We start from the raw sequence: 23,626 nt of genomic DNA on the forward strand, positions 1-23,626 counted from the left end.
ACCCAATATTAGACGTAGAGACACTGTACTTCCTGGATAACGTGTTCTGTTGCTACACGTGCACTGCCGGCCCAGTTGATTGCGGTGCTGCTGCAGCTGTTGCAACGATAGGCAGCACTCCTTGTCGTTAAAGTTCAGAGCCTCGGAGGCACCCGGACCCAGCAACTTGTGAGGCCAGGCCGACGCTAGTCTGTAGAACATGATGCGAGCGTCCCTAGTGGGGACCCGCGAGTGCTGCGTTCTCGGTCCTTCTCAAGGGAAATCCAGCTACACATTCTTGTGGATCGTGCATCTCAAGCGCTCAAGCCACGCGGCAGCATCATCGCGGGAAAAGCAAAATGATGCATCGGCCGGGAATCGAACCCGGGCCGCCCGCGTGGCAGGCGAGCATTCTACCACTGAACCACCGATGCTGGGGCCAGCGGTAACTTGACGCTGCTTCCGAGCAGATGTCTCAAGGAAAGTGGGACTGCCGTCAAGCGCCGTAGCATTCTGTGGGAAAGATGCTGCAGACGCTGAATCCTGCACTGCACTGCTTAAAAATGCCGCCAGAACGCGGTCCTCTGCGTACTCTTGCGTCGCCGGCGCCCAACTCTTGCCAAAGGATGCGAAATGTGCGCGGATACGCTGTCCGAATGCGTCTGGATGTGCTCCCCTAGCCTGCTCGAAATGCGCCTGCCAGGTACGATCACCTTCGGCCGCTGCCGACTGGCGGGAAGCCGACACAGCGCGGACGCGCGGCGCTCGCTTGTGCGGTGGTGGTGTAATGGTCAGCATAGTTGCCTTCCAAGCAGTTGATCCGCGTTCGATTCCCGGCCACCGCAGCAGGCTTTTAATTTCGCGTATGAGTACTTTTGCCACGCGCTCTTAAATTATTGTTTTTTCGCCCTCTTACTCGCTGCATACCAGCCCTTAGTGTGTCTCGACTTGTCTCGTGTCTCGACTTGTCTCGACTTTTGCTCAGCTGACGCGAGAGCTGACGCTCTCAAATCGGCCTTTATCAAAACGACAAGCACGAGAAACGACTGAGAGAGGTAAGGAGAGGCGAGGCGATGGACACACAGCACGCCCCCTTCATTTCACGGTGGCGTCTCCCTGACCGAATCGGGCTGTAGCTCCGAAAACAAAGGAGAAACAAAAATAGGAAGTAAAAGTGCAAATAGTGCCCTGTGTTCCCATGCGCTCACCCGCCCAAGTACTGACAAGGGCCAAAGTTGTTACGCATCGGCAATCGGACATTTTCTTTCATTTTCTCTTTATCGGTTGAGAACCAGTGTATTCAAGATATTATGGCCATTGCCGAGTGAATGCTGTAGCGCTTCCCGACGAGTCGGGTTCGGATCCTCTGTCAACTTCCACGCAGGGTGATGATCTTTTGGTCATCACACTCGCCAGCTGAAATCGGCGCTGCCTTTTCGTAGTAGTAAAAGAGTAGTGGCCCGTGGGGGGATCGATCGAACCCACGACCTTCGCGTTATTAGCACGACGCTCTAACCAACTGAGCTAACGGGCCTCGGCAGATGCAGTTGCTCAGCCCTACGCTGGAAACAGGTGGCATGAAGCCATACACCTTTTCTATGGTCGTCGTGTGTCTGCTTCCCTAGTCTATATTCTGCTGACGGTCACGAAACAGTAGCTATATTGCGAGCAGGACGGCAAACGGCTGCTCGGACAGCTCAAACTTGCCACGATTCGTGTGGAAAAAATTCCGTTCCGGTACCGGGAATCGAACCCGGGCCTCCTGGGTGAAAGCCAGGTATCCTAGCCACTAGACCACACCGGATGTGGACGTTTCGTTCGACCGTTCGTACGGTCGCTTGGCGCATTTCGTGTCGAGTGCCGCGTCGGCGCCCCTCTCTCTTTGCGAGCATCTTTGCACATACTGACTGGCAAGGCGCGCACCTCAAACGTCGCAGAGCAATGCTTTTGGCTTCATGCTCTGCTGGGAGAAGAGGAAAAGGGAAGCTGTAAGTAGCAATAACAGGAAGTAAACATTTTCCCGCTGAAGCGTTGAAACGTTGTGGATAACAAACAAGAAATACGTTGGCGCCCTAGCAACAGCACCACCATCAGTCACAGAAAATTAAATGCCCCGGGTGAGGATCGAACTCACGACCTTAAGATTATGAGACTTACGCGCTGCCTACTGCGCTACCGAGGCACGGGTGCACCGCTTGTCCTGGAAACTGGGTAAATACCGTACCCAATATTAGACGTAGAGACACTGTACTTCCTGGATAACGTGTTCTGTTGCTACACGTGCACTGCCGGCCCAGTTGATTGCGGTGCTGCTGCAGCTGTTGCAACGATAGGCAGCACTCCTTGTCGTTAAAGTTCAGAGCCTCGGAGGCACCCGGACCCAGCAACTTGTGAGGCCAGGCCGACGCTAGTCTGTAGAACATGATGCGAGCGTCCTAGTGGGGACCCGCGAGTGCTGCGTTCTCGGTCCTTCTCAAGGGAAATCCAGCTACACATTCTTGTGGATCGTGCATCTCAAGCGCTCAAGCCACGCGGCAGCATCATCGCGGGAAAAGCAAAATGATGCATCGGCCGGGAATCGAACCCGGGCCGCCCGCGTGGCATGCGAGCATTCTACCACTGAACCACCGATGCTGGGGCCAGCGGTAACTTGACGCTGCTTCCCGAGCAGATGTCTCAAGGGAAAGTGGGACTGCCGTCAAGCGCCGTAGCATTCTGTGGGAAAGATGCTGCAGACGCTGAATCCTGCACTGCACTGCTTAAAAATGCCGCCAGAACGCGGTCCTCTGCGTACTCTTGCGTCGCCGGCGCCCAACTCTTGCCAAAGGATGCGAAATGTGCGCGGATACGCTGTCCGAATGCGTCTGGATGTGCTCCCCTAGCCTGCCTCGAAATGCGCCTGCCAGGTACGATCACCTTCGGCCGCTGCCGACTGGCGGGAAGCCGACACAGCGCGGACGCGCGGCGCTCGCTTGTGCGGTGGTGGTGTAATGGTCAGCATAGTTGCCTTCCAAGCAGTTGATCCGCGTTCGATTCCCGGCCACCGCAGCAGGCTTTTAATTTCGCGTATGAGTACTTTTGCCACGCGCTCTTAAATTATTGTTTTTTCGCCCTCTTACTCGCTGCATACCAGCCCTTAGTGTGTCTCGACTTGTCTCGTGTCTCGACTTGTCTCGACTTTGCTCAGCTGACGCGAGAGCTGACGCTCTCAAATCGGCCTTTATCAAAACGACAAGCACGAGAAACGACTGAGAGAGGTAAGGAGAGGCGAGGCGATGGACACACAGCACGCCCCCTTCATTTCACGGTGGCGTCTCCCTGACCGAATCGGGCTGTAGCTCCGAAAACAAAGGAGAAACAAAAATAGGAAGTAAAAGTGCAAATAGTGCCCTGTGTTCCCATGCGCTCACCCGCCCAAGTACTGACAAGGGCCAAAGTTGTTACGCATCGGCAATCGGACATTTTCTTTCATTTTCTCTTTATCGGTTGAGAACCAGTGTATTCAAGATATTATGGCCATTGCCGAGTGAATGCTGTAGCGCTTCCCGACGAGTCGGGTTCGGATCCTCTGTCAACTTCCACGCAGGGTGATGATCTTTTGGACATCACACTCGCCAGCTGAAATCGGCGCTGCCTTTTCGTAGTAGTAAAAGAGTAGTGGCCCGTGGGGGGATCGAACCCACGACCTTCGCGTTATTAGCACGACGCTCTAACCAACTGAGCTAACGGGCCTCGGCAGATGCAGTTGCTCAGCCCTACGCTGGAAACAGGTGGCATGAAGCCATACACCTTTTCTATGGTCGTCGTGTGTCTGCTTCCCTAGTCTATATTCTGCTGACGGTCACGAAACAGTAGCTATATTGCGAGCAGGACGGCAAACGGCTGCTCGGACAGCTCAAACTTGCCACGATTCGTGTGGAAAAAATTCCGTTCCGGTACCGGGAATCGAACCCGGGCCTCCTGGGTGAAAGCCAGGTATCCTAGCCACTAGACCACACCGGATGTGGACGTTTCGTTCGACCGTTCGTACGGTCGCTTGGCGCATTTCGTGTCGAGTGCCGCGTCGGCGCCCCTCTCTCTTTGCGAGCATCTTTGCACATACTGACTGGCAAGGCGCGCACCTCAAACGTCGCAGAGCAATGCTTTTGGCTTCATGCTCTGCTGGGAGAAGAGGAAAAGGGAAGCTGTAAGTAGCAATAACAGGAAGTAAACATTTTCCCGCTGAAGCGTTGAAACGTTGTGGATAACAAACAAGAAATACGTTGGCGCCCTAGCAACAGCACCACCATCAGTCACAGAAAATTAAATGCCCCGGGTGAGGATCGAACTCACGACCTTAAGATTATGAGACTTACGCGCTGCCTACTGCGCTACCGAGGCACGGGTGCACCGCTTGTCCTGGAAACTGGGTAAATACCGTACCCAATATTAGACGTAGAGACACTGTACTTCCTGGATAACGTGTTCTGTTGCTACACGTGCACTGCCGGCCCAGTTGATTGCGGTGCTGCTGCAGCTGTTGCAACGATAGGCAGCACTCCTTGTCGTTAAAGTTCAGAGCCTCGGAGGCACCCGGACCCAGCAACTTGTGAGGCCAGGCCGACGCTAGTCTGTAGAACATGATGCGAGCGTCCTAGTGGGGACCCGCGAGTGCTGCGTTCTCGGTCCTTCTCAAGGGAAATCCAGCTACACATTCTTGTGGATCGTGCATCTCAAGCGCTCAAGCCACGCGGCAGCATCATCGCGGGAAAAGCAAAATGATGCATCGGCCGGGAATCGAACCCGGGCCGCCCGCGTGGCAGGCGAGCATTCTACCACTGAACCACCGATGCTGGGGCCAGCGGTAACTTGACGCTGCTTCCCGAGCAGATGTCTCAAGGGAAAGTGGGACTGCCGTCAAGCGCCGTAGCATTCTGTGGGAAAGATGCTGCAGACGCTGAATCCTGCACTGCACTGCTTAAAAATGCCGCCAGAACGCGGTCCTCTGCGTACTCTTGCGTCGCCGGCGCCCAACTCTTGCCAAAGGATGCGAAATGTGCGCGGATACGCTGTCCGAATGCGTCTGGATGTGCTCCCCTAGCCTGCCTCGAAATGCGCCTGCCAGGTACGATCACCTTCGGCCGCTGCCGACTGGCGGGAAGCCGACACAGCGCGGACGCGCGGCGCTCGCTTGTGCGGTGGTGGTGTAATGGTCAGCATAGTTGCCTTCCAAGCAGTTGATCCGCGTTCGATTCCCGGCCACCGCAGCAGGCTTTTAATTTCGCGTATGAGTACTTTTGCCACGCGCTCTTAAATTATTGTTTTTTCGCCCTCTTACTCGCTGCATACCAGCCCTTAGTGTGTCTCGACTTGTCTCGTGTCTCGACTTGTCTCGACTTTGCTCAGCTGACGCGAGAGCTGACGCTCTCAAATCGGCCTTTATCAAAACGACAAGCACGAGAAACGACTGAGAGAGGTAAGGAGAGGCGAGGCGATGGACACACAGCACGCCCCCTTCATTTCACGGTGGCGTCTCCCTGACCGAATCGGGCTGTAGCTCCGAAAACAAAGGAGAAACAAAAATAGGAAGTAAAAGTGCAAATAGTGCCCTGTGTTCCCATGCGCTCACCCGCCCAAGTACTGACAAGGGCCAAAGTTGTTACGCATCGGCAATCGGACATTTTCTTTCATTTTCTCTTTATCGGTTGAGAACCAGTGTATTCAAGATATTATGGCCATTGCCGAGTGAATGCTGTAGCGCTTCCCGACGAGTCGGGTTCGGATCCTCTGTCAACTTCCACGCAGGGTGATGATCTTTTGGTCATCACACTCGCCAGCTGAAATCGGCGCTGCCTTTTCGTAGTAGTAAAAGAGTAGTGGCCCGTGGGGGGATCGATCGAACCCACGACCTTCGCGTTATTAGCACGACGCTCTAACCAACTGAGCTAACGGGCCTCGGCAGATGCAGTTGCTCAGCCCTACGCTGGAAACAGGTGGCATGAAGCCATACACCTTTTCTATGGTCGTCGTGTGTCTGCTTCCCTAGTCTATATTCTGCTGACGGTCACGAAACAGTAGCTATATTGCGAGCAGGACGGCAAACGGCTGCTCGGACAGCTCAAACTTGCCACGATTCGTGTGGAAAAAATTCCGTTCCGGTACCGGGAATCGAACCCGGGCCTCCTGGGTGAAAGCCAGGTATCCTAGCCACTAGACCACACCGGATGTGGACGTTTCGTTCGACCGTTCGTACGGTCGCTTGGCGCATTTCGTGTCGAGTGCCGCGTCGGCGCCCCTCTCTCTTTGCGAGCATCTTTGCACATACTGACTGGCAAGGCGCGCACCTCAAACGTCGCAGAGCAATGCTTTTGGCTTCATGCTCTGCTGGGAGAAGAGGAAAAGGGAAGCTGTAAGTAGCAATAACAGGAAGTAAACATTTTCCCGCTGAAGCGTTGAAACGTTGTGGATAACAAACAAGAAATACGTTGGCGCCCTAGCAACAGCACCACCATCAGTCACAGAAAATTAAATGCCCCGGGTGAGGATCGAACTCACGACCTTAAGATTATGAGACTTACGCGCTGCCTACTGCGCTACCGAGGCACGGGTGCACCGCTTGTCCTGGAAACTGGGTAAATACCGTACCCAATATTAGACGTAGAGACACTGTACTTCCTGGATAACGTGTTCTGTTGCTACACGTGCACTGCCGGCCCAGTTGATTGCGGTGCTGCTGCAGCTGTTGCAACGATAGGCAGCACTCCTTGTCGTTAAAGTTCAGAGCCTCGGAGGCACCCGGACCCAGCAACTTGTGAGGCCAGGCCGACGCTAGTCTGTAGAACATGATGCGAGCGTCCTAGTGGGGACCCGCGAGTGCTGCGTTCTCGGTCCTTCTCAAGGGAAATCCAGCTACACATTCTTGTGGATCGTGCATCTCAAGCGCTCAAGCCACGCGGCAGCATCATCGCGGGAAAAGCAAAATGATGCATCGGCCGGGAATCGAACCCGGGCCGCCCGCGTGGCAGGCGAGCATTCTACCACTGAACCACCGATGCTGGGGCCAGCGGTAACTTGACGCTGCTTCCCGAGCAGATGTCTCAAGGGAAAGTGGGACTGCCGTCAAGCGCCGTAGCATTCTGTGGGAAAGATGCTGCAGACGCTGAATCCTGCACTGCACTGCTTAAAAATGCCGCCAGAACGCGGTCCTCTGCGTACTCTTGCGTCGCCGGCGCCCAACTCTTGCCAAAGGATGCGAAATGTGCGCGGATACGCTGTCCGAATGCGTCTGGATGTGCTCCCCTAGCCTGCCTCGAAATGCGCCTGCCAGGTACGATCACCTTCGGCCGCTGCCGACTGGCGGGAAGCCGACACAGCGCGGACGCGCGGCGCTCGCTTGTGCGGTGGTGGTGTAATGGTCAGCATAGTTGCCTTCCAAGCAGTTGATCCGCGTTCGATTCCCGGCCACCGCAGCAGGCTTTTAATTTCGCGTATGAGTACTTTTGCCACGCGCTCTTAAATTATTGTTTTTTCGCCCTCTTACTCGCTGCATACCAGCCCTTAGTGTGTCTCGACTTGTCTCGTGTCTCGACTTGTCTCGACTTTGCTCAGCTGACGCGAGAGCTGACGCTCTCAAATCGGCCTTTATCAAAACGACAAGCACGAGAAACGACTGAGAGAGGTAAGGAGAGGCGAGGCGATGGACACACAGCACGCCCCCTTCATTTCACGGTGGCGTCTCCCTGACCGAATCGGGCTGTAGCTCCGAAAACAAAGGAGAAACAAAAATAGGAAGTAAAAGTGCAAATAGTGCCCTGTGTTCCCATGCGCTCACCCGCCCAAGTACTGACAAGGGCCAAAGTTGTTACGCATCGGCAATCGGACATTTTCTTTCATTTTCTCTTTATCGGTTGAGAACCAGTGTATTCAAGATATTATGGCCATTGCCGAGTGAATGCTGTAGCGCTTCCCGACGAGTCGGGTTCGGATCCTCTGTCAACTTCCACGCAGGGTGATGATCTTTTGGACATCACACTCGCCAGCTGAAATCGGCGCTGCCTTTTCGTAGTAGTAAAAGAGTAGTGGCCCGTGGGGGGATCGAACCCACGACCTTCGCGTTATTAGCACGACGCTCTAACCAACTGAGCTAACGGGCCTCGGCAGATGCAGTTGCTCAGCCCTACGCTGGAAACAGGTGGCATGAAGCCATACACCTTTTCTATGGTCGTCGTGTGTCTGCTTCCCTAGTCTATATTCTGCTGACGGTCACGAAACAGTAGCTATATTGCGAGCAGGACGGCAAACGGCTGCTCGGACAGCTCAAACTTGCCACGATTCGTGTGGAAAAAATTCCGTTCCGGTACCGGGAATCGAACCCGGGCCTCCTGGGTGAAAGCCAGGTATCCTAGCCACTAGACCACACCGGATGTGGACGTTTCGTTCGACCGTTCGTACGGTCGCTTGGCGCATTTCGTGTCGAGTGCCGCGTCGGCGCCCCTCTCTCTTTGCGAGCATCTTTGCACATACTGACTGGCAAGGCGCGCACCTCAAACGTCGCAGAGCAATGCTTTTGGCTTCATGCTCTGCTGGGAGAAGAGGAAAAGGGAAGCTGTAAGTAGCAATAACAGGAAGTAAACATTTTCCCGCTGAAGCGTTGAAACGTTGTGGATAACAAACAAGAAATACGTTGGCGCCCTAGCAACAGCACCACCATCAGTCACAGAAAATTAAATGCCCCGGGTGAGGATCGAACTCACGACCTTAAGATTATGAGACTTACGCGCTGCCTACTGCGCTACCGAGGCACGGGTGCACCGCTTGTCCTGGAAACTGGGTAAATACCGTACCCAATATTAGACGTAGAGACACTGTACTTCCTGGATAACGTGTTCTGTTGCTACACGTGCACTGCCGGCCCAGTTGATTGCGGTGCTGCTGCAGCTGTTGCAACGATAGGCAGCACTCCTTGTCGTTAAAGTTCAGAGCCTCGGAGGCACCCGGACCCAGCAACTTGTGAGGCCAGGCCGACGCTAGTCTGTAGAACATGATGCGAGCGTCCTAGTGGGGACCCGCGAGTGCTGCGTTCTCGGTCCTTCTCAAGGGAAATCCAGCTACACATTCTTGTGGATCGTGCATCTCAAGCGCTCAAGCCACGCGGCAGCATCATCGCGGGAAAAGCAAAATGATGCATCGGCCGGGAATCGAACCCGGGCCGCCCGCGTGGCAGGCGAGCATTCTACCACTGAACCACCGATGCTGGGGCCAGCGGTAACTTGACGCTGCTTCCCGAGCAGATGTCTCAAGGGAAAGTGGGACTGCCGTCAAGCGCCGTAGCATTCTGTGGGAAAGATGCTGCAGACGCTGAATCCTGCACTGCACTGCTTAAAAATGCCGCCAGAACGCGGTCCTCTGCGTACTCTTGCGTCGCCGGCGCCCAACTCTTGCCAAAGGATGCGAAATGTGCGCGGATACGCTGTCCGAATGCGTCTGGATGTGCTCCCCTAGCCTGCCTCGAAATGCGCCTGCCAGGTACGATCACCTTCGGCCGCTGCCGACTGGCGGGAAGCCGACACAGCGCGGACGCGCGGCGCTCGCTTGTGCGGTGGTGGTGTAATGGTCAGCATAGTTGCCTTCCAAGCAGTTGATCCGCGTTCGATTCCCGGCCACCGCAGCAGGCTTTTAATTTCGCGTATGAGTACTTTTGCCACGCGCTCTTAAATTATTGTTTTTTCGCCCTCTTACTCGCTGCATACCAGCCCTTAGTGTGTCTCGACTTGTCTCGTGTCTCGACTTGTCTCGACTTTGCTCAGCTGACGCGAGAGCTGACGCTCTCAAATCGGCCTTTATCAAAACGACAAGCACGAGAAACGACTGAGAGAGGTAAGGAGAGGCGAGGCGATGGACACACAGCACGCCCCCTTCATTTCACGGTGGCGTCTCCCTGACCGAATCGGGCTGTAGCTCCGAAAACAAAGGAGAAACAAAAATAGGAAGTAAAAGTGCAAATAGTGCCCTGTGTTCCCATGCGCTCACCCGCCCAAGTACTGACAAGGGCCAAAGTTGTTACGCATCGGCAATCGGACATTTTCTTTCATTTTCTCTTTATCGGTTGAGAACCAGTGTATTCAAGATATTATGGCCATTGCCGAGTGAATGCTGTAGCGCTTCCCGACGAGTCGGGTTCGGATCCTCTGTCAACTTCCACGCAGGGTGATGATCTTTTGGACATCACACTCGCCAGCTGAAATCGGCGCTGCCTTTTCGTAGTAGTAAAAGAGTAGTGGCCCGTGGGGGGATCGAACCCACGACCTTCGCGTTATTAGCACGACGCTCTAACCAACTGAGCTAACGGGCCTCGGCAGATGCAGTTGCTCAGCCCTACGCTGGAAACAGGTGGCATGAAGCCATACACCTTTTCTATGGTCGTCGTGTGTCTGCTTCCCTAGTCTATATTCTGCTGACGGTCACGAAACAGTAGCTATATTGCGAGCAGGACGGCAAACGGCTGCTCGGACAGCTCAAACTTGCCACGATTCGTGTGGAAAAAATTCCGTTCCGGTACCGGGAATCGAACCCGGGCCTCCTGGGTGAAAGCCAGGTATCCTAGCCACTAGACCACACCGGATGTGGACGTTTCGTTCGACCGTTCGTACGGTCGCTTGGCGCATTTCGTGTCGAGTGCCGCGTCGGCGCCCCTCTCTCTTTGCGAGCATCTTTGCACATACTGACTGGCAAGGCGCGCACCTCAAACGTCGCAGAGCAATGCTTTTGGCTTCATGCTCTGCTGGGAGAAGAGGAAAAGGGAAGCTGTAAGTAGCAATAACAGGAAGTAAACATTTTCCCGCTGAAGCGTTGAAACGTTGTGGATAACAAACAAGAAATACGTTGGCGCCCTAGCAACAGCACCACCATCAGTCACAGAAAATTAAATGCCCCGGGTGAGGATCGAACTCACGACCTTAAGATTATGAGACTTACGCGCTGCCTACTGCGCTACCGAGGCACGGGTGCACCGCTTGTCCTGGAAACTGGGTAAATACCGTACCCAATATTAGACGTAGAGACACTGTACTTCCTGGATAACGTGTTCTGTTGCTACACGTGCACTGCCGGCCCAGTTGATTGCGGTGCTGCTGCAGCTGTTGCAACGATAGGCAGCACTCCTTGTCGTTAAAGTTCAGAGCCTCGGAGGCACCCGGACCCAGCAACTTGTGAGGCCAGGCCGACGCTAGTCTGTAGAACATGATGCGAGCGTCCTAGTGGGGACCCGCGAGTGCTGCGTTCTCGGTCCTTCTCAAGGGAAATCCAGCTACACATTCTTGTGGATCGTGCATCTCAAGCGCTCAAGCCACGCGGCAGCATCATCGCGGGAAAAGCAAAATGATGCATCGGCCGGGAATCGAACCCGGGCCGCCCGCGTGGCAGGCGAGCATTCTACCACTGAACCACCGATGCTGGGGCCAGCGGTAACTTGACGCTGCTTCCCGAGCAGATGTCTCAAGGGAAAGTGGGACTGCCGTCAAGCGCCGTAGCATTCTGTGGGAAAGATGCTGCAGACGCTGAATCCTGCACTGCACTGCTTAAAAATGCCGCCAGAACGCGGTCCTCTGCGTACTCTTGCGTCGCCGGCGCCCAACTCTTGCCAAAGGATGCGAAATGTGCGCGGATACGCTGTCCGAATGCGTCTGGATGTGCTCCCCTAGCCTGCCTCGAAATGCGCCTGCCAGGTACGATCACCTTCGGCCGCTGCCGACTGGCGGGAAGCCGACACAGCGCGGACGCGCGGCGCTCGCTTGTGCGGTGGTGGTGTAATGGTCAGCATAGTTGCCTTCCAAGCAGTTGATCCGCGTTCGATTCCCGGCCACCGCAGCAGGCTTTTAATTTCGCGTATGAGTACTTTTGCCACGCGCTCTTAAATTATTGTTTTTTCGCCCTCTTACTCGCTGCATACCAGCCCTTAGTGTGTCTCGACTTGTCTCGTGTCTCGACTTGTCTCGACTTTGCTCAGCTGACGCGAGAGCTGACGCTCTCAAATCGGCCTTTATCAAAACGACAAGCACGAGAAACGACTGAGAGAGGTAAGGAGAGGCGAGGCGATGGACACACAGCACGCCCCCTTCATTTCACGGTGGCGTCTCCCTGACCGAATCGGGCTGTAGCTCCGAAAACAAAGGAGAAACAAAAATAGGAAGTAAAAGTGCAAATAGTGCCCTGTGTTCCCATGCGCTCACCCGCCCAAGTACTGACAAGGGCCAAAGTTGTTACGCATCGGCAATCGGACATTTTCTTTCATTTTCTCTTTATCGGTTGAGAACCAGTGTATTCAAGATATTATGGCCATTGCCGAGTGAATGCTGTAGCGCTTCCCGACGAGTCGGGTTCGGATCCTCTGTCAACTTCCACGCAGGGTGATGATCTTTTGGACATCACACTCGCCAGCTGAAATCGGCGCTGCCTTTTCGTAGTAGTAAAAGAGTAGTGGCCCGTGGGGGGATCGAACCCACGACCTTCGCGTTATTAGCACGACGCTCTAACCAACTGAGCTAACGGGCCTCGGCAGATGCAGTTGCTCAGCCCTACGCTGGAAACAGGTGGCATGAAGCCATACACCTTTTCTATGGTCGTCGTGTGTCTGCTTCCCTAGTCTATATTCTGCTGACGGTCACGAAACAGTAGCTATATTGCGAGCAGGACGGCAAACGGCTGCTCGGACAGCTCAAACTTGCCACGATTCGTGTGGAAAAAATTCCGTTCCGGTACCGGGAATCGAACCCGGGCCTCCTGGGTGAAAGCCAGGTATCCTAGCCACTAGACCACACCGGATGTGGACGTTTCGTTCGACCGTTCGTACGGTCGCTTGGCGCATTTCGTGTCGAGTGCCGCGTCGGCGCCCCTCTCTCTTTGCGAGCATCTTTGCACATACTGACTGGCAAGGCGCGCACCTCAAACGTCGCAGAGCAATGCTTTTGGCTTCATGCTCTGCTGGGAGAAGAGGAAAAGGGAAGCTGTAAGTAGCAATAACAGGAAGTAAACATTTTCCCGCTGAAGCGTTGAAACGTTGTGGATAACAAACAAGAAATACGTTGGCGCCCTAGCAACAGCACCACCATCAGTCACAGAAAATTAAATGCCCCGGGTGAGGATCGAACTCACGACCTTAAGATTATGAGACTTACGCGCTGCCTACTGCGCTACCGAGGCACGGGTGCACCGCTTGTCCTGGAAACTGGGTAAATACCGTACCCAATATTAGACGTAGAGACACTGTACTTCCTGGATAACGTGTTCTGTTGCTACACGTGCACTGCCGGCCCAGTTGATTGCGGTGCTGCTGCAGCTGTTGCAACGATAGGCAGCACTCCTTGTCGTTAAAGTTCAGAGCCTCGGAGGCACCCGGACCCAGCAACTTGTGAGGCCAGGCCGACGCTAGTCTGTAGAACATGATGCGAGCGTCCTAGTGGGGACCCGCGAGTGCTGCGTTCTCGGTCCTTCTCAAGGGAAATCCAGCTACACATTCTTGTGGATCGTGCATCTCAAGCGCTCAAGCCACGCGGCAGCATCATCGCGGGAAAAGCAAAATGATGCATCGGCCGGGAATCGAACCCGGGCCGCCCGCGTGGCAGGCGAGCATTCTACCACTGAACCACCGATGCTGGGGCCAGCGGTAACTTGACGCTGCTTCCCGAGCAGATGTCTCAAGGGAAAGTGGGACTGCCGTCAAGCGCCGTAGCATTCTGTGGGAAAGATGCTGCAGACGCTGAATCCTGCACTGCACTGCTTAAAAATGCCGCCAGAACGCGGTCCTCTGCGTACTCTTGCGTCGCCGGCGCCCAACTCTTGCCAAAGGATGCGAAATGTGCGCGGATACGCTGTCCGAATGCGTCTGGATGTGCTCCCCTAGCCTGCCTCGAAATGCGCCTGCCAGGTACGATCACCTTCGGCCGCTGCCGACTGGCGGGAAGCCGACACAGCGCGGACGCGCGGCGCTCGCTTGTGCGGTGGTGGTGTAATGGTCAGCATAGTTGCCTTCCAAGCAGTTGATCCGCGTTCGATTCCCGGCCACCGCAGCAGGCTTTTAATTTCGCGTATGAGTACTTTTGCCACGCGCTCTTAAATTATTGTTTTTTCGCCCTCTTACTCGCTGCATACCAGCCCTTAGTGTGTCTCGACTTGTCTCGTGTCTCGACTTGTCTCGACTTTGCTCAGCTGACGCGAGAGCTGACGCTCTCAAATCGGCCTTTATCAAAACGACAAGCACGAGAAACGACTGAGAGAGGTAAGGAGAGGCGAGGCGATGGACACACAGCACGCCCCCTTCATTTCACGGTGGCGTCTCCCTGACCGAATCGGGCTGTAGCTCCGAAAACAAAGGAGAAACAAAAATAGGAAGTAAAAGTGCAAATAGTGCCCTGTGTTCCCATGCGCTCACCCGCCCGAGTACTGACAAGGGCCAAAGTTGTTACGCATCGGCAATCGGACATTTTCTTTCATTTTCTCTTTATCGGTTGAGAACCAGTGTATTCAAGATATTATGGCCATTGCCGAGTGAATGCTGTAGCGCTTCCCGACGAGTCGGGTTCGGATCCTCTGTCAACTTCCACGCAGGGTGATGATCTTTTGGTCATCACACTCGCCAGCTGAAATCGGCGCTGCCTTTTCGTAGTAGTAAAAGAGTAGTGGCCCGTGGGGGGATCGATCGAACCCACGACCTTCGCGTTATTAGCACGACGCTCTAACCAACTGAGCTAACGGGCCTCGGCAGATGCAGTTGCTCAGCCCTACGCTGGAAACAGGTGGCATGAAGCCATACACCTTTTCTATGGTCGTCGTGTGTCTGCTTCCCTAGTCTATATTCTGCTGACGGTCACGAAACAGTAGCTATATTGCGAGCAGGACGGCAAACGGCTGCTCGGACAGCTCAAACTTGCCACGATTCGTGTGGAAAAAATTCCGTTCCGGTACCGGGAATCGAACCCGGGCCTCCTGGGTGAAAGCCAGGTATCCTAGCCACTAGACCACACCGGATGTGGACGTTTCGTTCGACCGTTCGTACGGTCGCTTGGCGCATTTCGTGTCGAGTGCCGCGTCGGCGCCCCTCTCTCTTTGCGAGCATCTTTGCACATACTGACTGGCAAGGCGCGCACCTCAAACGTCGCAGAGCAATGCTTTTGGCTTCATGCTCTGCTGGGAGAAGAGGAAAAGGGAAGCTGTAAGTAGCAATAACAGGAAGTAAACATTTTCCCGCTGAAGCGTTGAAACGTTGTGGATAACAAACAAGAAATACGTTGGCGCCCTAGCAACAGCACCACCATCAGTCACAGAAAATTAAATGCCCCGGGTGAGGATCGAACTCACGACCTTAAGATTATGAGACTTACGCGCTGCCTACTGCGCTACCGAGGCACGGGTGCACCGCTTGTCCTGGAAACTGGGTAAATACCGTACCCAATATTAGACGTAGAGACACTGTACTTCCTGGATAACGTGTTCTGTTGCTACACGTGCACTGCCGGCCCAGTTGATTGCGGTGCTGCTGCAGCTGTTGCAACGATAGGCAGCACTCCTTGTCGTTAAAGTTCAGAGCCTCGGAGGCACCCGGACCCAGCAACTTGTGAGGCCAGGCCGACGCTAGTCTGTAGAACATGATGCGAGCGTCCTAGTGGGGACCCGCGAGTGCTGCGTTCTCGGTCCTTCTCAAGGGAAATCCAGCTACACATTCTTGTGGATCGTGCATCTCAAGCGCTCAAGCCACGCGGCAGCATCATCGCGGGAAAAGCAAAATGATGCATCGGCCGGGAATCGAACCCGGGCCGCCCGCGTGGCAGGCGAGCATTCTACCACTGAACCACCGATGCTGGGGCCAGCGGTAACTTGACGCTGCTTCCCGAGCAGATGTCTCAAGGGAAAGTGGGACTGCCGTCAAGCGCCGTAGCATTCTGTGGGAAAGATGCTGCAGACGCTGAATCCTGCACTGCACTGCTTAAAAATGCCGCCAGAACGCGGTCCTCTGCGTACTCTTGCGTCGCCGGCGCCCAACTCTTGCCAAAGGATGCGAAATGTGCGCGGATACGCTGTCCGAATGCGTCTGGATGTGCTCCCCTAGCCTGCCTCGAAATGCGCCTGCCAGGTACGATCACCTTCGGCCGCTGCCGACTGGCGGGAAGCCGACACAGCGCGGACGCGCGGCGCTCGCTTGTGCGGTGGTGGTGTAATGGTCAGCATAGTTGCCTTCCAAGCAGTTGATCCGCGTTCGATTCCCGGCCACCGCAGCAGGCTTTTAATTTCGCGTATGAGTACTTTTGCCACGCGCTCTTAAATTATTGTTTTTTCGCCCTCTTACTCGCTGCATACCAGCCCTTAGTGTGTCTCGACTTGTCTCGTGTCTCGACTTGTCTCGACTTTGCTCAGCTGACGCGAGAGCTGACGCTCTCAAATCGGCCTTTATCAAAACGACAAGCACGAGAAACGACTGAGAGAGGTAAGGAGAGGCGAGGCGATGGACACACAGCACGCCCCCTTCATTTCACGGTGGCGTCTCCCTGACCGAATCGGGCTGTAGCTCCGAAAACAAAGGAGAAACAAAAATAGGAAGTAAAAGTGCAAATAGTGCCCTGTGTTCCCATGCGCTCACCCGCCCAAGTACTGACAAGGGCCAAAGTTGTTACGCATCGGCAATCGGACATTTTCTTTCATTTTCTCTTTATCGGTTGAGAACCAGTGTATTCAAGATATTATGGCCATTGCCGAGTGAATGCTGTAGCGCTTCCCGACGAGTCGGGTTCGGATCCTCTGTCAACTTCCACGCAGGGTGATGATCTTTTGGTCATCACACTCGCCAGCTGAAATCGGCGCTGCCTTTTCGTAGTAGTAAAAGAGTAGTGGCCCGTGGGGGGATCGATCGAACCCACGACCTTCGCGTTATTAGCACGACGCTCTAACCAACTGAGCTAACGGGCCTCGGCAGATGCAGTTGCTCAGCCCTACGCTGGAAACAGGTGGCATGAAGCCATACACCTTTTCTATGGTCGTCGTGTGTCTGCTTCCCTAGTCTATATTCTGCTGACGGTCACGAAACAGTAGCTATATTGCGAGCAGGACGGCAAACGGCTGCTCGGACAGCTCAAACTTGCCACGATTCGTGTGGAAAAAATTCCGTTCCGGTACCGGGAATCGAACCCGGGCCTCCTGGGTGAAAGCCAGGTATCCTAGCCACTAGACCACACCGGATGTGGACGTTTCGTTCGACCGTTCGTACGGTCGCTTGGCGCATTTCGTGTCGAGTGCCGCGTCGGCGCCCCTCTCTCTTTGCGAGCATCTTTGCACATACTGACTGGCAAGGCGCGCACCTCAAACGTCGCAGAGCAATGCTTTTGGCTTCATGCTCTGCTGGGAGAAGAGGAAAAGGGAAGCTGTAAGTAGCAATAACAGGAAGTAAACATTTTCCCGCTGAAGCGTTGAAACGTTGTGGATAACAAACAAGAAATACGTTGGCGCCCTAGCAACAGCACCACCATCAGTCACAGAAAATTAAATGCCCCGGGTGAGGATCGAACTCACGACCTTAAGATTATGAGACTTACGCGCTGCCTACTGCGCTACCGAGGCACGGGTGCACCGCTTGTCCTGGAAACTGGGTAAATACCGTACCCAATATTAGACGTAGAGACACTGTACTTCCTGGATAACGTGTTCTGTTGCTACACGTGCACTGCCGGCCCAGTTGATTGCGGTGCTGCTGCAGCTGTTGCAACGATAGGCAGCACTCCTTGTCGTTAAAGTTCAGAGCCTCGGAGGCACCCGGACCCAGCAACTTGTGAGGCCAGGCCGACGCTAGTCTGTAGAACATGATGCGAGCGTCCTAGTGGGGACCCGCGAGTGCTGCGTTCTCGGTCCTTCTCAAGGGAAATCCAGCTACACATTCTTGTGGATCGTGCATCTCAAGCGCTCAAGCCACGCGGCAGCATCATCGCGGGAAAAGCAAAATGATGCATCGGCCGGGAATCGAACCCGGGCCGCCCGCGTGGCAGGCGAGCATTCTACCACTGAACCACCGATGCTGGGGCCAGCGGTAACTTGACGCTGCTTCCCGAGCAGATGTCTCAAGGGAAAGTGGGACTGCCGTCAAGCGCCGTAGCATTCTGTGGGAAAGATGCTGCAGACGCTGAATCCTGCACTGCACTGCTTAAAAATGCCGCCAGAACGCGGTCCTCTGCGTACTCTTGCGTCGCCGGCGCCCAACTCTTGCCAAAGGATGCGAAATGTGCGCGGATACGCTGTCCGAATGCGTCTGGATGTGCTCCCCTAGCCTGCCTCGAAATGCGCCTGCCAGGTACGATCACCTTCGGCCGCTGCCGACTGGCGGGAAGCCGACACAGCGCGGACGCGCGGCGCTCGCTTGTGCGGTGGTGGTGTAATGGTCAGCATAGTTGCCTTCCAAGCAGTTGATCCGCGTTCGATTCCCGGCCACCGCAGCAGGCTTTTAATTTCGCGTATGAGTACTTTTGCCACGCGCTCTTAAATTATTGTTTTTTCGCCCTCTTACTCGCTGCATACCAGCCCTTAGTGTGTCTCGACTTGTCTCGTGTCTCGACTTGTCTCGACTTTGCTCAGCTGACGCGAGAGCTGACGCTCTCAAATCGGCCTTTATCAAAACGACAAGCACGAGAAACGACTGAGAGAGGTAAGGAGAGGCGAGGCGATGGACACACAGCACGCCCCCTTCATTTCACGGTGGCGTCTCCCTGACCGAATCGGGCTGTAGCTCCGAAAACAAAGGAGAAACAAAAATAGGAAGTAAAAGTGCAAATAGTGCCCTGTGTTCCCATGCGCTCACCCGCCCAAGTACTGACAAGGGCCAAAGTTGTTACGCATCGGCAATCGGACATTTTCTTTCATTTTCTCTTTATCGGTTGAGAACCAGTGTATTCAAGATATTATGGCCATTGCCGAGTGAATGCTGTAGCGCTTCCCGACGAGTCGGGTTCGGATCCTCTGTCAACTTCCACGCAGGGTGATGATCTTTTGGACATCACACTCGCCAGCTGAAATCGGCGCTGCCTTTTCGTAGTAGTAAAAGAGTAGTGGCCCGTGGGGGGATCGAACCCACGACCTTCGCGTTATTAGCACGACGCTCTAACCAACTGAGCTAACGGGCCTCGGCAGATGCAGTTGCTCAGCCCTACGCTGGAAACAGGTGGCATGAAGCCATACACCTTTTCTATGGTCGTCGTGTGTCTGCTTCCCTAGTCTATATTCTGCTGACGGTCACGAAACAGTAGCTATATTGCGAGCAGGACGGCAAACGGCTGCTCGGACAGCTCAAACTTGCCACGATTCGTGTGGAAAAAATTCCGTTCCGGTACCGGGAATCGAACCCGGGCCTCCTGGGTGAAAGCCAGGTATCCTAGCCACTAGACCACACCGGATGTGGACGTTTCGTTCGACCGTTCGTACGGTCGCTTGGCGCATTTCGTGTCGAGTGCCGCGTCGGCGCCCCTCTCTCTTTGCGAGCATCTTTGCACATACTGACTGGCAAGGCGCGCACCTCAAACGTCGCAGAGCAATGCTTTTGGCTTCATGCTCTGCTGGGAGAAGAGGAAAAGGGAAGCTGTAAGTAGCAATAACAGGAAGTAAACATTTTCCCGCTGAAGCGTTGAAACGTTGTGGATAACAAACAAGAAATACGTTGGCGCCCTAGCAACAGCACCACCATCAGTCACAGAAAATTAAATGCCCCGGGTGAGGATCGAACTCACGACCTTAAGATTATGAGACTTACGCGCTGCCTACTGCGCTACCGAGGCACGGGTGCACCGCTTGTCCTGGAAACTGGGTAAATACCGTACCCAATATTAGACGTAGAGACACTGTACTTCCTGGATAACGTGTTCTGTTGCTACACGTGCACTGCCGGCCCAGTTGATTGCGGTGCTGCTGCAGCTGTTGCAACGATAGGCAGCACTCCTTGTCGTTAAAGTTCAGAGCCTCGGAGGCACCCGGACCCAGCAACTTGTGAGGCCAGGCCGACGCTAGTCTGTAGAACATGATGCGAGCGTCCTAGTGGGGACCCGCGAGTGCTGCGTTCTCGGTCCTTCTCAAGGGAAATCCAGCTACACATTCTTGTGGATCGTGCATCTCAAGCGCTCAAGCCACGCGGCAGCATCATCGCGGGAAAAGCAAAATGATGCATCGGCCGGGAATCGAACCCGGGCCTCCCGCGTGGCAGGCGAGCATTCTACCACTTTTTTTTTTTTTTTTTTTTTTTTTTTTTTTTTTTTTTTTTTTTTTTTTTTAGGGCCTCCCAACTCCCCTTATAGCCCTCCTTGCTCTCACCAAAATATGCCTTCATCGGCGAGCTTCAACGCTATCATATCGGTTGTGGTATACGCTCGTCGCCGACGGCTGCTCTCGTGGATCATATCGTGAAAATCAAAAAAGAAATGAAAATTCTTCCACAAACTCTAATCTTCCGTCCATCAATGAAATGCACAATAAAAGACAATGGTCCTCTGCAAACAAGGAAAATGGCAAAATAAAAGATCCATCCTAAAAGATGCCACAGGCGACGAGTAACTAAAAGTCGTAGGAAAGTTCTTTCTTATACAAAAAACACACAATTAAGGTCCATGTCCATTCTCGGAGAAAAGGATGCGCGTGGAGAAGACAAATTAAAACGCACTCCTAAGATCATAAGAAGGAGGTAGTAAATGGGAATTAAAATAATATTGTCACTTCCATGTGGAAAACGAAATGCACCACTGCATAAGTCAAATAAAATAAATAAAAGATAATCTTCTTCTGTAGCGCATAATTGTCTCACAGATCCATCAAAACCATCTGGCCAAATCCAAACAAAAATGATTGAAAAAAAAAAACGAAAAATTAGAGATAGCCTCTTCAGTCTTAATTGGAGTTGTCAATGTATCAATTATTGAACATCTTCGCGTAACCATGTTTTAACGCCGCACACAGAAAATTGGCAAAAAGTTCGGAATAATGTTTCAGCCGCTGTACATGGGAATGTGCATCCCACAAGTATGCTAAATATGTATATACGTCCTGGACTTGGCAATCCAGAATGGCGAAGACTGTGTGGCCTAAGAGCCACACCATGGTATTGTGCTTCGCGCGAGGGAAGGGCTTAAACCCTGGCGCAAGAACATCATTGAGAGTCACGTGCGAGGGTGTCGTCCTGTTGATCAGAGCCACCATGACCCTACACAGTTCCCAGATGGCCGACACAAGGCCACATTGAAAGCGATGCTCCCGTGTGTCTAGAACGCCGCATGCACCACAGTTGGCAGACGGCAGCAGGCGGATGTCCGAGAGACGTTGGTTAGTGGCCACCGTATTGTTAACCAGTTTATACCACTGGGACCGAACGCCGGAGGGCAACACGGAATGATGAATATTCAACCACACTTGCCGCCAGTCGGTCGCGGGGAAACGAAGAGCGAGCTTGTGAGGGGGTGGCCTCCCCACCATCGCCGCATACAGTCGGCGAACATTCCTGTTTCTGTCCAGCGCCGTTTCCAGTACGTAGCTCCGCTGCAGGTAGTAAGCTCTGACGTAGCCGAGTTGATACGGGATGCCCACCACGGACACCGGTGCGCTCTCGGAGGGCGGCCGGTAAGCGACGAGCATGGCCGCCGCCGTTCCATCCGGGCTGTTAGCTTGTAAGGTGGCCATGCGGTGCACCAGCAGCGCCGAACACTTCCTGGAAAAATCGACGAGGCCGAGTCCTCCGAAGGTGGTGTCGAGGACGCACGTTGCCGCCCGAACCTTGAAGATTTCGTGGCGCCACAGGAGCCAGTAAGCGGCCTGCGAAAATGATCGGGCGAGTGGGCGTGGAACGTCCAGGAGCTGTGCCACGTACCAGGCCTTGGAATACACGGCGTTGTTAATTAGGTCGACCTTCTGGAGGAGGGTGAGGCGTCGACTGGCGTAAGTCTTACAAAGGCCTTTGACATGATTGAGCAGCCGGCGCCAGGTGCGCGCCCGCATCTGTTGGGGATTAGCAGTAACGTCAAGGCCCAAGATAATGTGATGACGGGCTACGCGAAACCAAGTCTGATCGGGATCCACTTCACAATTTCCTAAAGGAATCATTACGGTCTTCCTTGGATTTATCAAGGCACCCGACGCACGCTCATACCTCCTCAGTAAGGGCCGGATGTGATGAAAATCGTCGTCGTCGCCGATAAAAACACCTACGTCATCAGCATAAGCGAGACATTTCACAGTGGCAAGATGAATATCCACGCCGCCTATCGTGCGGTCGAGCGCACGCAGCAGTGGGTCCAAAGCAATGACAAAAAGGTACATAGATAAAGGACAGCCCTGTCGCACCGACCTACGAAGAACTATAGGTGGTGTTCTCCATCCATTAAGTGTCACCACCGAGCTGGCTCCTGTCAGGAAATGGCGAATCACGCAAATGAAGCGGGGGCCAAAGCCCATTCTGTCCATAACGTGCATCAAATAATCGTGGCTCATCCTGTCAAACGCGTTGGCAAAGTCCAGAGAAAGAACACAGGCTGAAAGCCGATGGACGGCCGAGTAAGCGATGATGTCGCGATAGGTAGACGCTGCATTGAAAATGGTCCGCCTCTTAACGCCGCAGGATTGAAACGGGCAGATGACTTTATCCATGACTGCCTGTAACTTCGCTGCAACACATCTGGCCGCCAACTTGTAATCAGCATTCAGCAGCGTAATGGGCCGCAGATCGGTGACACGACACGGACCCCGTTTTTTGGGGATAAGAACAATGTGCCCTTCGAGAAACTGACTCGGGATGACGAAGCCGCGAAGCACTTCGTTCACCAGTACCGTAAACTTGTCCCCTACAATATCCCAGAAAGTAATATAAAATTCTGTAGGAAGACCGTCGGGTCCAGGCGACTTGCCCGTTGCACTGGCTTTCAAGATCTGTAACACGTCGTGATTAGACACCTCTGCAACCAGCTCTTCACGGTCAGGTTCGGACATGTAGTCGACTACGTCATGTAATAAAAGTCGCATGGCCTCCCCGTCCACGGTAGTGTCGTGAAAGAGCGAAGTATAATAGTCGGAGATATGACGTACAATTTGGCGCCGCTGCGATAAGACAATCCCCGCATCAGTTTCTAGCGCATCAATATACTTTTTGCGAGCCTGTGTCTTCTCCCGGGCAAGATGATAGAGCGATGGCTCCTCGTCATCGATGTGGCATAACGGACGGCTCCGAATCGTTAAACCCCTCGACCTTTCCCGGTGCAGCCTCAGAATCTGGGTTTTAATTTTGCTCAAGCGGAGTCGAATATTTGCGTCCGGGCCAACAGGTGCATGGATAGCATCCTGTAAGCACTGCTGATAAAATGCTAACGTACGCCTGTGCCAGTAACTCGTTTCACGACTATATAATTGCGCCGCCTTCCGCAAAATTGGTTTGGCATGCGCCACCCACCACTCGATGCAGGACCCGTAAGTATGGAACTTTGTTAAACACTGCTGCCATGCGACACGTATCTCCGCACGGAGCCCTTCGGCACCCAGATGGCCGGTATTGAATTTCCAATATGCCGGAAGAGATTTCGTGCGACAGCACTGCAACCGCAAAACGCACACGTAGCCACAGTGATCACTCACGGCGACAGGCAGAACTTCGACTGCACATAAAGCGCCTGTTAGC

General features: G+C 54.0%; 45 non-coding genes across 45 annotated transcripts; 9 read left to right on the plus strand and 36 right to left on the minus strand.

Moving 5' to 3' along the window:
* Positions 1-342: 342 nt before the first annotated feature.
* Trnag-gcc lies at positions 343-413 on the minus strand. The gene has a single exon. It is a non-coding gene; the product is annotated as a tRNA-Gly (tRNA).
* Positions 414-752: 339 nt separating this feature from the next.
* Positions 753-824, plus strand: Trnag-ucc. Its single transcript has one exon. It is a non-coding gene; the product is annotated as a tRNA-Gly (tRNA).
* Positions 825-1,435: 611 nt separating this feature from the next.
* Positions 1,436-1,513, minus strand: Trnai-aau. The gene has a single exon. It is a non-coding gene; the product is annotated as a tRNA-Ile (tRNA).
* Positions 1,514-1,711: 198 nt separating this feature from the next.
* On the minus strand, positions 1,712-1,783 carry Trnae-uuc. Its single transcript has one exon. It is a non-coding gene; the product is annotated as a tRNA-Glu (tRNA).
* A 305-nt stretch (positions 1,784-2,088) lies between these two features.
* Positions 2,089-2,161, minus strand: Trnam-cau. The gene has a single exon. It is a non-coding gene; the product is annotated as a tRNA-Met (tRNA).
* Positions 2,162-2,542: 381 nt separating this feature from the next.
* Trnag-gcc lies at positions 2,543-2,613 on the minus strand. The gene has a single exon. It is a non-coding gene; the product is annotated as a tRNA-Gly (tRNA).
* A 342-nt stretch (positions 2,614-2,955) lies between these two features.
* On the plus strand, positions 2,956-3,027 carry Trnag-ucc. Its single transcript has one exon. It is a non-coding gene; the product is annotated as a tRNA-Gly (tRNA).
* Positions 3,028-3,637: 610 nt separating this feature from the next.
* Trnai-aau lies at positions 3,638-3,711 on the minus strand. Its single transcript has one exon. It is a non-coding gene; the product is annotated as a tRNA-Ile (tRNA).
* A 198-nt stretch (positions 3,712-3,909) lies between these two features.
* Trnae-uuc lies at positions 3,910-3,981 on the minus strand. Its single transcript has one exon. It is a non-coding gene; the product is annotated as a tRNA-Glu (tRNA).
* A 305-nt stretch (positions 3,982-4,286) lies between these two features.
* Trnam-cau lies at positions 4,287-4,359 on the minus strand. Its single transcript has one exon. It is a non-coding gene; the product is annotated as a tRNA-Met (tRNA).
* A 381-nt stretch (positions 4,360-4,740) lies between these two features.
* Positions 4,741-4,811, minus strand: Trnag-gcc. The gene has a single exon. It is a non-coding gene; the product is annotated as a tRNA-Gly (tRNA).
* Positions 4,812-5,153: 342 nt separating this feature from the next.
* On the plus strand, positions 5,154-5,225 carry Trnag-ucc. The gene has a single exon. It is a non-coding gene; the product is annotated as a tRNA-Gly (tRNA).
* Positions 5,226-5,835: 610 nt separating this feature from the next.
* Trnai-aau lies at positions 5,836-5,913 on the minus strand. The gene has a single exon. It is a non-coding gene; the product is annotated as a tRNA-Ile (tRNA).
* A 198-nt stretch (positions 5,914-6,111) lies between these two features.
* On the minus strand, positions 6,112-6,183 carry Trnae-uuc. The gene has a single exon. It is a non-coding gene; the product is annotated as a tRNA-Glu (tRNA).
* Positions 6,184-6,488: 305 nt separating this feature from the next.
* Positions 6,489-6,561, minus strand: Trnam-cau. Its single transcript has one exon. It is a non-coding gene; the product is annotated as a tRNA-Met (tRNA).
* Positions 6,562-6,942: 381 nt separating this feature from the next.
* Trnag-gcc lies at positions 6,943-7,013 on the minus strand. Its single transcript has one exon. It is a non-coding gene; the product is annotated as a tRNA-Gly (tRNA).
* Positions 7,014-7,355: 342 nt separating this feature from the next.
* On the plus strand, positions 7,356-7,427 carry Trnag-ucc. Its single transcript has one exon. It is a non-coding gene; the product is annotated as a tRNA-Gly (tRNA).
* A 610-nt stretch (positions 7,428-8,037) lies between these two features.
* On the minus strand, positions 8,038-8,111 carry Trnai-aau. Its single transcript has one exon. It is a non-coding gene; the product is annotated as a tRNA-Ile (tRNA).
* Positions 8,112-8,309: 198 nt separating this feature from the next.
* On the minus strand, positions 8,310-8,381 carry Trnae-uuc. Its single transcript has one exon. It is a non-coding gene; the product is annotated as a tRNA-Glu (tRNA).
* A 305-nt stretch (positions 8,382-8,686) lies between these two features.
* On the minus strand, positions 8,687-8,759 carry Trnam-cau. The gene has a single exon. It is a non-coding gene; the product is annotated as a tRNA-Met (tRNA).
* A 381-nt stretch (positions 8,760-9,140) lies between these two features.
* On the minus strand, positions 9,141-9,211 carry Trnag-gcc. The gene has a single exon. It is a non-coding gene; the product is annotated as a tRNA-Gly (tRNA).
* A 342-nt stretch (positions 9,212-9,553) lies between these two features.
* Positions 9,554-9,625, plus strand: Trnag-ucc. The gene has a single exon. It is a non-coding gene; the product is annotated as a tRNA-Gly (tRNA).
* A 610-nt stretch (positions 9,626-10,235) lies between these two features.
* Positions 10,236-10,309, minus strand: Trnai-aau. The gene has a single exon. It is a non-coding gene; the product is annotated as a tRNA-Ile (tRNA).
* A 198-nt stretch (positions 10,310-10,507) lies between these two features.
* Trnae-uuc lies at positions 10,508-10,579 on the minus strand. The gene has a single exon. It is a non-coding gene; the product is annotated as a tRNA-Glu (tRNA).
* A 305-nt stretch (positions 10,580-10,884) lies between these two features.
* Trnam-cau lies at positions 10,885-10,957 on the minus strand. The gene has a single exon. It is a non-coding gene; the product is annotated as a tRNA-Met (tRNA).
* A 381-nt stretch (positions 10,958-11,338) lies between these two features.
* Positions 11,339-11,409, minus strand: Trnag-gcc. The gene has a single exon. It is a non-coding gene; the product is annotated as a tRNA-Gly (tRNA).
* Positions 11,410-11,751: 342 nt separating this feature from the next.
* On the plus strand, positions 11,752-11,823 carry Trnag-ucc. The gene has a single exon. It is a non-coding gene; the product is annotated as a tRNA-Gly (tRNA).
* A 610-nt stretch (positions 11,824-12,433) lies between these two features.
* On the minus strand, positions 12,434-12,507 carry Trnai-aau. The gene has a single exon. It is a non-coding gene; the product is annotated as a tRNA-Ile (tRNA).
* Positions 12,508-12,705: 198 nt separating this feature from the next.
* Positions 12,706-12,777, minus strand: Trnae-uuc. Its single transcript has one exon. It is a non-coding gene; the product is annotated as a tRNA-Glu (tRNA).
* Positions 12,778-13,082: 305 nt separating this feature from the next.
* Positions 13,083-13,155, minus strand: Trnam-cau. The gene has a single exon. It is a non-coding gene; the product is annotated as a tRNA-Met (tRNA).
* A 381-nt stretch (positions 13,156-13,536) lies between these two features.
* On the minus strand, positions 13,537-13,607 carry Trnag-gcc. The gene has a single exon. It is a non-coding gene; the product is annotated as a tRNA-Gly (tRNA).
* Positions 13,608-13,949: 342 nt separating this feature from the next.
* Positions 13,950-14,021, plus strand: Trnag-ucc. Its single transcript has one exon. It is a non-coding gene; the product is annotated as a tRNA-Gly (tRNA).
* Positions 14,022-14,631: 610 nt separating this feature from the next.
* Positions 14,632-14,709, minus strand: Trnai-aau. The gene has a single exon. It is a non-coding gene; the product is annotated as a tRNA-Ile (tRNA).
* Positions 14,710-14,907: 198 nt separating this feature from the next.
* Trnae-uuc lies at positions 14,908-14,979 on the minus strand. Its single transcript has one exon. It is a non-coding gene; the product is annotated as a tRNA-Glu (tRNA).
* Positions 14,980-15,284: 305 nt separating this feature from the next.
* On the minus strand, positions 15,285-15,357 carry Trnam-cau. The gene has a single exon. It is a non-coding gene; the product is annotated as a tRNA-Met (tRNA).
* A 381-nt stretch (positions 15,358-15,738) lies between these two features.
* Positions 15,739-15,809, minus strand: Trnag-gcc. Its single transcript has one exon. It is a non-coding gene; the product is annotated as a tRNA-Gly (tRNA).
* Positions 15,810-16,151: 342 nt separating this feature from the next.
* On the plus strand, positions 16,152-16,223 carry Trnag-ucc. The gene has a single exon. It is a non-coding gene; the product is annotated as a tRNA-Gly (tRNA).
* Positions 16,224-16,833: 610 nt separating this feature from the next.
* Trnai-aau lies at positions 16,834-16,911 on the minus strand. Its single transcript has one exon. It is a non-coding gene; the product is annotated as a tRNA-Ile (tRNA).
* Positions 16,912-17,109: 198 nt separating this feature from the next.
* Positions 17,110-17,181, minus strand: Trnae-uuc. The gene has a single exon. It is a non-coding gene; the product is annotated as a tRNA-Glu (tRNA).
* A 305-nt stretch (positions 17,182-17,486) lies between these two features.
* On the minus strand, positions 17,487-17,559 carry Trnam-cau. The gene has a single exon. It is a non-coding gene; the product is annotated as a tRNA-Met (tRNA).
* Positions 17,560-17,940: 381 nt separating this feature from the next.
* Trnag-gcc lies at positions 17,941-18,011 on the minus strand. Its single transcript has one exon. It is a non-coding gene; the product is annotated as a tRNA-Gly (tRNA).
* Positions 18,012-18,353: 342 nt separating this feature from the next.
* Trnag-ucc lies at positions 18,354-18,425 on the plus strand. The gene has a single exon. It is a non-coding gene; the product is annotated as a tRNA-Gly (tRNA).
* A 610-nt stretch (positions 18,426-19,035) lies between these two features.
* On the minus strand, positions 19,036-19,109 carry Trnai-aau. Its single transcript has one exon. It is a non-coding gene; the product is annotated as a tRNA-Ile (tRNA).
* A 198-nt stretch (positions 19,110-19,307) lies between these two features.
* On the minus strand, positions 19,308-19,379 carry Trnae-uuc. The gene has a single exon. It is a non-coding gene; the product is annotated as a tRNA-Glu (tRNA).
* Positions 19,380-19,684: 305 nt separating this feature from the next.
* Trnam-cau lies at positions 19,685-19,757 on the minus strand. Its single transcript has one exon. It is a non-coding gene; the product is annotated as a tRNA-Met (tRNA).
* Positions 19,758-23,626: the final 3,869 nt, after the last annotated feature.

The sequence above is a fragment of the Schistocerca piceifrons genome, unplaced genomic scaffold, assembly GCF_021461385.2.
Source record: "Schistocerca piceifrons isolate TAMUIC-IGC-003096 unplaced genomic scaffold, iqSchPice1.1 HiC_scaffold_571, whole genome shotgun sequence".
NCBI classification, from domain to species: domain Eukaryota; kingdom Metazoa; phylum Arthropoda; class Insecta; order Orthoptera; family Acrididae; genus Schistocerca; species Schistocerca piceifrons.